We start from the raw sequence: 12,527 nt of genomic DNA, 5'->3' as shown, positions 1-12,527 counted from the left end.
AAATCAATATTCAAGATAAGAGTTTGCACATACGCAAAGCCAGAATCCACCTTGGGGGCTTCAGGGTGATGGATCATGAATAAAAAGACTCAATGTGTGAATGCAAAGAACGCACAGTCCAGAAGGAAAGCCTTGGAGCACAGGTTAAACCAACTTATTAGAGCTGATCCCAGTCTCTGACAAAATCCTGGGACTGAAGTTGTACCTACCTACTCTGAATGTCCTCCAGCTGTTGGGACAGACCTGGTTTATTGGTGGCCTCAACCACATTTGGGGTTTTCTGAGTTTCATAGGCCAGTTCTTTAAAGTCCGCATCAATCCCTTCAAAGCGTTTGGAGTCCTAAAAAGCAACACAAACATGCTCATGGTAAAACATGGATTTTGTGCTAAAGGTCTCCATCCTCTGGGTGCTGTCTTTGGGTTGAGGGGAAAACCTTCTGTCCAGTGGAGACAGGGACCCCTCCACCATTCCAGAATGGCTCTTCCACTGACTTGCCTGAAACTAGTCTGCAAACAGGCACTTGCCTTCTTGTCACTGTATCCCAAAGGGGTTGTGGATAAAGTGCTCCATGCAGGAGGCAATGTCTAGGACCAACCATTTTCATGGGATTTAATTCCCCTTGGAAAACCTCATAAATCTCTCTCTCCCATGTCCAGGTGAAGTACCAAGTTTCCCTGGCTGCAGCAGCAGGAGATGCTCCCACACCGTGGAAAGGCTACCAGCCTCATGTGAGTGCACTCCTCCCCTCCTGCTACAGCACAGGAATCCCAACACCCATCCACAAAACGGGTATGATGACTCTTGTAGAGGAGAGCCCTTCCTTGCCTTCAATGAGGGTATGGAAACCCCATGTCAGCACCGGAGGCCCACATCAACAATTATGCTCCATATCTAACAGGGACTCTGAATTTCTGGAGCTAAACACTGAAGAATAAAGCAAGCTATGTTCAAAACATCTCTGCTCCTCCCTTCTTCCCAGGTCAGGCCTCCTAAGTGAGGCGGGACACTGAACAAGTGTTCCAAGCAGTCCAGGTAACACTTCCACGCTACCCTGTGTTCAGCCCCAGGAGCAAGGCTCCATCTGGAAGGTTGAGCCCTCCCTACACTCACGCCACAGATCCAGCTCCAGGTGAGCATCCCACAGCCTGTCAGCACATCCCCCCAGCCCTGGATGCATCCTGAGGGTGCTCAGCTACAGAGACTTTGAGCTTCAGTCTTTCTTTTACGGAAGAGAAGCTGCTGACTGAGCCACCTGTGTCCCTGGAGCCAAGAGGGCCCCGTGTCCTGGTGCATCCAGCACAGCACGGCCAGCCGGGCAGGGAGGGGATTGTCCCGCTCTGCTCTGTGCTGGGGCGGCCTCACCTGCAGCATTCACTGTGTGCAGGGCTGGGGACACAGGAGAAAAGGAGATAAAGCTACTGGAGGGTGTCCAGAGGAGGGACATGAACTTGGTGAAGGGTTCGGAGGGGAAACCGTATGAGGAGCGGCTGAAGTCCCTGGGTTTGCTCAGCTGGAGCAGAGGAGACTGAGGGCAGAGCTCATGGGGCTGCAGGTTCCTCAGCAGGAGCAGGAGGGGCAGGGCTGAGCTCTTCTCTGTGACAGTGACAGAACCCAGGGAATGGCAGAAGATGTGCCAGGGAGGGTCAGTGGGACATGAGGAAAAGGTTCTTCACCCAGAGGTGCTGGACACTGAACAGGCTCCCAGGGAGGGGTCACAGCCCCAGCCTGACAGTGTTCAAGGAGAGACTGGACAACGTCCTCAGACACATGGGGTGACCTGTGGGGTGTCCTGTGCAGGGACAGCAGTTGGACTTGACAATCCTGATGGGTCCTTCCAAGTCAGGACATCCTATGGTTCTATGGTTCATACCACTGCCAGACAGCTACTGAGATGCAGACAGCTGCCCAGCAGGATGCAAATGTAAATCATGATGCAATTTCAGACATGACATTAGATAGCTCCTGGATATTAAGAGCTTGCTGGCACATGGTACAGCCTCAGGGCACTGGTTATCAGCACCTGTATATATTGCCCAGTGAGCGAGGTGTGCCCAGAATCATAGAATCATTTAGCTGGAGGAGACCATTGAGATCACTGAGTCCAACCATAACCTAAATCTAGTACTAAACCATGTTCCTCATCTATACATCTTCCAGGGATGGTGACTCCAGCACTGCCCTGGGCAGCCTGTTCCAATGCCCCACAGCCCTTTGGGGAAGAAATTGTTCCCCAGATCCAACCTCAGCCTCCCCTGGCGCAACTTGAGGCCGTTTCCTCTGCTCCTGGCGCTTGTTCCTGGGGAGCAGAGCCCGACCCCCCTGGCTCCAAGCTCCCTTCAGGCAGTTCAGAGATCAGAAGGTCTCCCCTCAGCTCCTGTTCTCCAGCTGAATCCCCCAGGTCCCTCAGCCGCTCCCATCACACTTGTGCTCCAGCCCCTCACCAGCTCCATTCCCTTCTCTCAACTTGCTCCAGCACCACAAGGGCTTTCTTGGTGTGAGGGGCCAAAAACTGCCCCCAGGACACTCAGCACAGCGTGCTCTCTGAAGCAGATGGAGGAACAGTCCAAGCAGAGCAGAGTGCAGGGTTGGAGACAGAACAGTGTGTTGTCCAGGGGTCAATGGGCTGCGCACATCCCCTCGTGGGTGTTCGTCCCACAGTGGTGCTGTCAGCGATGCTGCTCGTGAACAGGGACGGGGGTCACACAGCCAACTGTGGGTCACTCGTGAGTGAAAGGCAGGTTCCTCCACAGGGCTGCGAGCGGTCCAGCGGGGCCAGGAACAAGCTTGGAAGATTTTCTAAATAATCAAGAGAATAGGGAATAAGACTGGAAGCTGGACTCAAAGACAGCCCTGAGGAGGTCACAACCCTGAGGAGGGCATCAGTGACAACTCTGCTCAATTTTCTGAAGCTGAAGTGGGAGAAGAGCTGCTCTCCTGCTGCACCAGCACTGGAGGCAGGGAAGCGGATACTGCAAAGCTGCCTGGTCCAGCTCTGATTTGACAATTTGCACCATCTGAGTAATTATCTCCGTCTTCTCCCCTCCAAGGAAAGAGGGAACATGCCTGTACCACTGAAGGAAGCCAGCAGCCTCCTGCTCAGCCTCCAGGAACTCTGCATCTGCTGTGCAATGGTGGAGGGGAGGAAAAACAGTTTCTCAGCAGGGTTCAAGCACAACCAACAGTACAAAAACATCCTGGGGCAACACTGGGGAAACTGCTGTAGCATTAAGGGAGCCTCCAAGAAAGCAATGCAGCAAGAGAACAGTCCTGCTTGGGGGAACACGGCAATATAGACAACCTTCTTCTGTGTAATGGAGGCTCTTCTTCAACGCTTTCCACACAGGAAAAATAGGATTTGGGATTTCATACCTTAGGAAGCTGTGCCCGTGTATCTTCTGAGCCTATGAATATGCTCTCCAAGTGAGACCACGTACGCTGCACTTCGAACCAGAGAGAAATGACGGAATCTGTTGTGGACAGCTTCCTCTGCCATATGGACACTTCCTCCAAGAAGAAAGCAATACATTTGGATGTCATTAAATTCTGCAGCTGCACCTGGTTGTCTTCTAAAGTTTCTATGAGTTCCTCGTCTGACTTCAGCAACGGGATGTTCGTCCGGGGGTGAGGCTCATACTGAAACTCCATGGTGCTCCAAGTCATTTTTAGCTCCTTCAGGACTTTCTCCATACTCATTTCTCGTACCGCTTTGTCCACAATGCCACGAACCTCATCCTCAAAGTTATGGAGGTTGAGCTTCAGGAGGTCAGCCAGCGTGGTGTCCGAGTCCATCACAAACCTCACACCCGTCACCTGCATCAGCTGATTCCAGTGCCTTTCCCTAATGGCGGGATTTTGAAGTTCTGCCACAGCTTTCAGGGCCGTCAGCATGTTCTTCACCTTGCTGTCCAGCCCAGTGAAAGCATCCCACGCCCTCACCTCCTTATCCAAATTCCGAATCTCTCTTGCAAACTTTTTACACTCCAGATCCATGTTTTCCACGTTAATATCCGCCCATTTGGTGGTCTGCCAGTCATCAAGGCAAGTGCCCACAAGGGAGATCATACCCCAGAGCTCTTTGAGAAGACACAGCTCCTTTCGGCACTGCTTCAGTTGTTTATAGTCTGGCACTATGACTTCAAACAGACCAGCTGATTCATAAATCGAGGTCATGGCTGACCGCATTTGTTTAATCTCAATGTGCTTTGTATCCAGCAGTTGATAAGGCTTTTTGGTGTCAAACCTAGAAAGAAACGTTTATTCTTCATAAGTGATATTGTAACAACTTCTAAAGAAAACATAAAACAAATGGTGCCTCTGAGACACAAAGCAGACATGATACATCTATAGTACCCATTGATGGTGCAGCCACATGGCACTGCTGACAACCCCTTTAAGCAATATTGTGCACTCAGCATCCAGATTGAATCTCTTGCTAACACCTTACAGTGTTTGCAGGGACAAAACACCCAGGGCATAACAGATACAACACCGTGAGCAGGTAGGAAATGTATGCAAGGGTTCAAGAACACATCCTCAGGACACTCCGAGATGATCCCATGAAGCTTTTCTTCCTCAGGGCTTCTCTGATGTTATAATTTCACTGTACCTGAACGGTGCTTCTTTCCGAAATCGCTCTCTGAATCTGTGTTGCTCAACATCAAACGCCGCACAGCTCTTGCGCACAACTGTCATTTCGTTCGCCTGCAGAGGAGCCACACGCTGCTTCACAGCTATCGCCAGCTTCTTTATATTGTTCCATTTTTCTGGCAGCTCCTGCAAGCAAAATTTAAATGACGGTAGGCAGTATTTGCTATTTGATATAAGATGTGACTGATCTGTTTATGGACAATCACAGAACAGGAAAAGCAACAGATTCCATGCCTAAAACTGCAAGGAAGTTTTGTTGTGATGCAAAAGCTAAACACAATTTGGGATAAAACTTATCAGTTATCCACAATTTTGAAGACGAATGAAGACTGAGACTTTAAAACTGACTGCTCTGATTGCAAAAACATGTTAAATAACTTCAGAAGAAGGGTCCCAGACCAGATCCTGGGCTCCCAGGATGGCTCGGTGGTTGAGAGAGCACAGTTCTCCTGACACCGAGCCCAGCGGGACCCAGAGATGGCTGGAGGCAGGAGGGTGGGCTGAGGATGCAAGTTCATCAGATCGTCCGGCTTCCCAGAGCTAATTAAGAAACAGAGCCTGGGACATTTCCAGCCAGCTCTTAGAGCAGAAGATATTATGCCAGAAGGACTTCTACAGAGCTTTCTGGGGCAAATCCCTCCAGCCTGCCTGTATAATATTAGTACTAAATAAGACAGTTTCTTTCTCAGGACTGCATCCAAGCTGCTGGTGCACAGCACTGCTAACAATCCACCCTTTGCACCTGGGATTTTATTTAGAAAGAGATTTGATTTCTTCTCTTCTCACTAGACTTCTCGAGCCAAATCCTCACCCCAGACAGTGACACCAGCCAGGGCTCTGCTGTCCTCAAGTCCCACAGCTTTGCTCTCCCACTTCCCCAGGTACTGTGCCAGCCTACAGGAAAGACTTTGGGCTTCTTTTCATCCCAGTGCACATAGTTGAGAAGACTAATGGAGATGCACCAACACTATGCAAAGAAGCGAAATAACCTGGAGGCAGCAGAGGCGGCCAGAGCAGGGCCAGTCCCTCCTGAGGGGTCTCTTTCTGGCACTTCATGTTCCAGTCTCTGTAGAAATCACTATCCATGACCATAGCAGGGCACACATGGAGCTGCTTCCTTGTCCTTCTCATACAAACTATCAGCTCCAGCCCATCCACCTTCATGGCCATGGAGGGAGCGGTACCTGGAGGAACTTACTTTGGTTTTCCTACTGTGTACAGCAGTGAATGAATTATTCAACTATGTGTTGCTGTCACTTGCCAGAAAGAACGAAACTGTTTTGTTATCTCCTACATCTGAATGGCTGCCCTGCATACCTCATTTCTTCTGTCAGAAAAATAAATCAGTTGTTCAAATCTACACGCACAAACAGGCACCAAGCAAGCAGCTCTTGGGCAGAGGAATCAGCAGAGCTGGGTTCCCCATAGCACCATTTTTTATGCTGAACTGAAGCTGCTGTAGCAGCCAAAACATTCATTTAATGCAGCTCTTCTGTTTTTCAGGGTGTCTGTAGGAATCCAGTTATCTTTAGGACCCTTACCCGTGTCAGATTTGGTGATACAACCATCCGTGGATCACGGCTGCACCAGCAGAAAACTGGGGGATTGCTGAACCCCGCTCAGGTCCCATCCAAGCCTGCAGCAGAGGGAGGAACTTCTCCCCAAAAAGCTCTGCCTTAAACCTGGTGTCCTACACAGAGCCCTCTGCACACAACGCCCCGTGACTAAGGGGTATCCATCAGTACGCAGCCACACGCTCCTCCACCGTAACATGGTGACTGCTGCCAGTTCCCCAAGGCTGGCTGGGCATCCCACAGGCTTTTCCAACCTTCACCTCATGGTCCCCTGTCCAGAAATGAGAAGAATTCCCCAAAGAAAAATTGATTCATCAGGGCCAGATGTGGAAAGGTGCTGAAATACTTTCATAACGTGCTCCCAGCGATGTCCTTTGGGTCAAGCAGATTGGGTGTTATAGACCTAGTGGAGGACTGAAGTCCTATGAGAAGGCGACTCCTCTGCCAACATTATCCTTCCCATCTCCACAGTTGCCAAGAACTGGCTTATTTAAAAATAATTATAATTCAAACTAATTAACAGATGTATTTGAAAATGCATTAATTTTTTTCAAGAGTAATCGCTGAGAGTTGGAGCAGGCAATTCTATGTTTTTCATACATAACAAAAGGCTTAATCTCTGCTTTAAAAGAAAAATCTCAATATAACTCCAAAATTTAGAGCTATTAAGGCACATCCCACAATAGTAAAATACTATCCACTGAGGCCCTCTAATGACAGGGAGTGGGGCTTTAAATATTCCTGCAATGCTCTTAAGCTCATGCTCTTTGACGCTGGCTACTTGGCAAACCGCCGTGTCCACCGCAGCTTTTCACCCACCTCCAGTTGCTTATAGACTTCCTCCGGCAGCTCTTGCTCATACGTCTTCAGCAGTTCGACGGTTTGCTTCAGGGGCTCGAACATGGCATCGGTGACACTGTGCCTTTCCTTAACGGCCAGGAGATGCCCCATGATCTCCACCAAACCATCATAATCGCCTTTTTCAACCTTTTTGCTCAAACCTTTGTCAGCAGTTTTTATGAACTCGTCCAGGTCAGACAAGCTGTAGAACACAAAACAGGAAAGCACCAAATGAGAGCAGTTCCTACCGGAATCATCCAGGCAGCTGGACTGGCACGGAGAGGGAAAGGCCTGGCTAACTCTGCCCATCACATGGCAACATGCTGAGGGCATCAGAACCACAGTTCATGCTCACAGGGATCCATAGATGTGGTACAGCTTCCTGTGAGGAACGGATAAATGGGTTGGGACTTCACAGGTTGGAGAAAAGGCATTTGAGGAGCACAAGTCTTACGAGGAGCAGCTGAGGGAGCTGGGGCTGTTCAGCCTGGAGAACAGGAGATGAGGGGAGACCTGATCTCTGCAACTGTCTGAAAGGAGGTTGGAGCATGGAGGGGGTTGGTCTCTTCTCTCAGGTAGCAAGTGATAAGATAAAATGGCCTCAAATTTCTCCAGGGGAGGTTCAGATTGGGTATTAGGAAAAAAATTATTCACAGAAATGGCTGTCGGGCCTTGGAACAGGCTGCCCTGGGCAGTGGTGGAGTCACCATCCCTGGAGGGGTTGGATAGACATATAGATGAGGTTCTCAGGGACATGGGGTAGTGCCAGAGTTAGGTTATGGTTGGACTCTGTGATCTTGATGGTCTCTTCCAACCAAACAGATTCTATGACTCTATCCTATGATTCTATAAGGGAGACCTGTGAGCTCGGGTCTGTGGTCTGAAGAGAGTGAATTTGAAAGGACAGTTTTCATGTCATCTCTTCCAATACAAGAATTCAACAAATGAACCTGGTAGGTTGTAAAGCTACAACAAACAGGGATTCTTCTTCGCACGCTGCCTTATTTCAGAGGGTAAGTCTCTGCTGCAGAAGGATGCAGATGTTAAAAATTCACAGCGGTTCAGAAAAGCAACCGAACATTTGTGGGAGAAAAAAAAATCCATCCAGGTCTTTAGATACAAAGGTACAACCCATGACTCTCAAAGTCCTCAGGTATGAATGGTTAGAGACAAGGAGACTATTTGGGGGAAGTTTCCCTACCTGCTTCTTGATCTCACCAGCTGCTGGACACTGTTAGCAGAGCTTGATGGGCTCCTGGATCTTTGGTCCTTTCCATTCTTCCCTTCTCAAAACGCTTACTTTTGAAGTGCCCGCTTAAATTCTGTGGATGCTGCTGGACCAAAACATAGCCCTAAACACTTCACCTATTAAAGACTAAACTGCTGAGTCAGGAGCTCTTAATAAGAACTCCTAAATGCCTGTTCTAACCTATGCAAAAACCTCTTTGCACAGGAATTATCGTGCTGAAAAGAACACAAGAGATCACAGCAGCCACCACACGCAGCAGCCTTCACTAGTACATATGTCTGTAAATATTTCTTCGTAAGCATCCAAGCCCTGTGGCATCCTTCAGCTGCTACTACTCAAATAAATCACCTAACACATCATCCTGCAGAGACCAGGCGGCTGAGCAGCTATTCAGAGCAGGGAACACATGTTCATTCAAAACTTACATCCAAAGCTCCTCCTTTTTGTAACCTTGAAACTGCCTCCCCATGACTGCTCATGCCAGGCAACCCAAATTACTTTTTTTACAAAGAGTGCACTCAAAAGAGCACTGCATTTAGAAACGGAGCAAGTATCTCATGGCATTAATGCAGCTCTACTGATGGCAAATTCAACAAAATAAGCATAGAGCCCTAGAAGAGATTAGATTAGTTGGACCAGGATGAACAGACAAACAGACACCCTGTCCAACACCACACAGTAGGTCGTAGGAGCATCAGCTCGCAGGATGTCGATGGTACCGAGTTCGTGGAACTGTTTGCACTTTACACACTCAGCTGGACCAGCTGCTCCCAGCAGAGACGAGGGGATGAAAGTTAGCAGAGATGCGACGGAGCTGGCAGGGGGTGTGTGCCCCCTCCTCTTGCTCCTGTATTAGCCTTTTGCTTATCAGTGTGAAATGATAAAGCCCAGCCAATACAAGAGAAACCCACTCTGGTTCTGGGAAGAAGAGGTAGAACGGTTCCTACCTGTGCATGACGTGGTCCATGAGATGCTGCTTGAACACCAAGCTCCACCGTTTAATCACATTCAGCAGAGACGCTTTGAAAGGCCGAGCATCAACTTTCATCCAACTCTGGAAAATGCTGATGGGCTCGATGCGATTCACCTCCTCATAGATCTTCTCGTAGGAGTCAATCTGCTCTCGGAACTGCTGCAGCGTGGGAGGTGACTCAGGGACCCCGTTCTCTGCATGGGCCTCGATTTCTGCCGCAGTGAGAATGTGCCCGTAGAGGAGGAACTGGCGGAAGAACTCCTTTCTGTCCTCCCCGTACAGGTAGGAGTAGTGGTCGAAGGCACTGCGGCAATCACAGCAGGCCGCCATCACGGCCTGCACACGCCCCATCAGCTCATGGCGCATGTCGGCCAGGTCAGCCATGTCCTCCATGTCAGCCTGGAGAGAAGAGGAGAGGAGCTCGCAGTGATGCGGGGGCAGCGTGGCACCTCCTCACTGCCACACAGCGTGAGGGAGCTCCACAGCCACGGACCTGGTAGTGGAGGAAGCCGCTGTGCTCAGCCAGCCTGGGCACCAGCGATGAGATCCGGTAGATGTCGTTGAGAAGACCTTCCACCACGTCGCAGAAGCCGTCGTTTGTGCCAGGGTCCAAGGAGGGTTGAAATATCAAATCTGGGATCACCAAATCCAGCTGCACCTCAAACAGGGGAGGAAGCCCTGCCTTGGGATCTGGTAGGGAAGAACAGAGGTGCCAGGTTATTTTTGAAGGGGAGAAAAGTGATCTAGAGCCACCACTAACATCCCACCACAAGACACACACATGCCCCACAGGGACACCAGGCAGGTGGGACACCCACTCGCTGGGTCCAGTGACATTGTGTCTGCGTACAACGCAGAGGGGAGGCTGCCAAACCAGCTGGTGTTCTGGTACCCACAGGAGATACTGGAGAACAGATGAGACACAAGTGATTTAAGGACCGGAAAAATGCTGTGGAGGGAAGCCTTAAAGAGACCAGGCTCTTCAGCTAATCAAAAGGGAGTCTGAGAGCTGAACAATTACAGCGCATAAGTACTTAAAGAGGAGAAAAACAACAGGAACCAAGAGGCTCTTTAATTTAGTGGAGAAAGGCATGAAAAAATAAAACACCAACTGGTTTCACAAATGTGAAATTCTGTGCTTGTTTTTAACAAGATGGTGAGGAACTGGATGCAATTATCCAGCTCAGTGTGCCTCCACATCCAGGAGGGAAGCGTTCTGAAGATGTGCTTTAGCTGGACACAGCTGCTCTCAGCAGAGTGACCCTCCGCGGCAGCCTTAGGCAGGAGCTCTGCTTTGGTGACCCCTCTCCTCACTCCTCAGCGATGGAGGTTTTTCTTTCATGTCTTTCATCCACAGAACCAACTCTTGAGACTCTCCACAAACGAAAGGTTGTGTCACCTTGATGCTTTGTGCATGGGAGGTCAGGAGATGGCTGATGCCCAAGAACAGACTTGGAATGATGCCTCAATTTTGTCTGTTCACAAATCCCAGCAAATGGTGCACAGTCATCTCTGTCCCTTCCCTTGAGCAAGGCTTTGCTCCAGCGACCAGGGGACAGAGTTACCCTCTGAGTCTGGAGGCTCCTCCAGCACTTGCTGTAGACAATGCAAGAGGCAGAGTAGAAAGACCACCACAAGTCAAAGCACAAAACAGAAACTTCCTTTTGGTGAGACTGAAGATGGTATCACGGCCAGAGCTGAGGAACCAGCAGTTACCTGTGTTTTCGAGGAGGTACTTGAGTGAGCACTCAATGGCAGTGAAGAATCCATCCAGAACTATCTCATCCACGTAATCCACATGGGCCTTCCAGATGTCAGATGCTGGGTCTGCAAGTAAGAGGCTCTGGTTTTCCTGGAAGAAAAAGACGACACTTTGAAATACAGCGGGGCTGAGTCTGTCCTACAAGAGCTGCCCACAGCTGAGGACTCATGGCAATGAGCACACAGGTACCAGCCCTGCGGGGGGTGAGAAACCAGACAGACGGATGTTGCTGCTGGTAGCATGGCCACAATTTTCTCCTTCTGTCAAGGGCTGCTTTGTCATCTGAAGCAACTCAAAATAATCACAAGGTAAAAATGGAGTGCGTGAGAGACTTAGCAGCCCTGCAACCTTCTCCTCCCTCTTCTCTGAGGCCAAAGGGCTCAAGGGTGCTTTGCAGACCTGGGCCAAAGGCTCATCCCAATGCATGAAGCCTCAGTCCTTGTGGCCTGTATAATGTTACCTTGGGTGGATGAGTCCTTCCAAGTGGACTGCTTACACCTCTGCCCTACAAATGGTCATCTCAAAACAAGAGAACTTTAAAATTCAGAAAAGGGTTTTTAAATAAACCAAGTGAAAATAGTTAAAGATTGGGATCAGAAGACAAAGGGTTGGCTTACAGCCTCCCTTCTCAGCTTATTGCGTTCCTTACCTCCAGGCAAGTTCACAGTCAGGAAATTCACGGTTTTCTAGGCCACAGAACGGCCCCATCCTTCTTGCGTCTCCTCTTCCACACCCACAAGACCAGCCTGGGTATCCATCCCCTGCACCTCCCAGGCTCTGCCGTGATCCTGTTCCGGCCTTGCTATGCCCTCTGAGGGCTCTTTCTCCTAAGCCTGCCAGGGGCTCTCAACACAGGCACGGGCTCAAAAAAAACGTAAGGTCCAGCTTGCAGTCTGCTGCCAGGGGTTCAAAGCTGGCTGTATTTCATCTCTGGGGACACAGGAGAGGGTGCCATTCCCAGTGGCATGGCAGCTTGGCACACATGAGATCATAGAATCATTCTGGTTGGAAGAGACCCTCAAGATCATCGAATCCAACCATAACCTAACTCCACCACTAACCCATGTCCCTAAGAACCCCATCTGTACATTTGTTAACACCTCCAGGGATGTGACTCCACCACTGCTCTGGGCAGCCTATTCCAAAGCTTCACAATCCTCTCTGTGAATTATTTTTTCCTAATATCCAATCTGAACTTTCCTTGGTGCAACTTGAGGCCACTTCCTCTCATCCTATCTCTTACTACTTGGGAGAAGAGACCAACCCCCTCCATGCTCCAACCTCCTTTCAGACAGTTGCAGAGAGCAAGAAGGTCTGGCCTCAGCCTCCTCAAGATAGAGTGGCATTGCCAACTGGGCTTGAGTCAACCCAGAGTTGCTGCTCCCCAACTTTACACATCAACGCTGAGTGATTAAACTGTTAACAGAGCAAGCCAGGGCTCTGGTGCCTTGCAGACTCACCTCCACATTTTGCTGACACAA

General features: G+C 49.7%; 1 pseudogene; it reads right to left on the bottom strand.

Annotated features, from left to right (window-relative positions):
- The window catches only part of LOC136115879 (dynein axonemal heavy chain 9-like), a 301,218-nt pseudogene that overhangs the window by 262,329 nt on the left and 26,362 nt on the right, over positions 1-12,527 (bottom strand).

This window comes from Patagioenas fasciata, chromosome 36 (assembly GCF_037038585.1).
Source record: "Patagioenas fasciata isolate bPatFas1 chromosome 36, bPatFas1.hap1, whole genome shotgun sequence".
Taxonomy (NCBI): Eukaryota; Metazoa; Chordata; class Aves; order Columbiformes; family Columbidae; genus Patagioenas; species Patagioenas fasciata.
The sequence above is the reverse complement of the archived record's forward strand: the minus strand, read 5'-3'. Positions and strand labels throughout refer to the sequence as shown.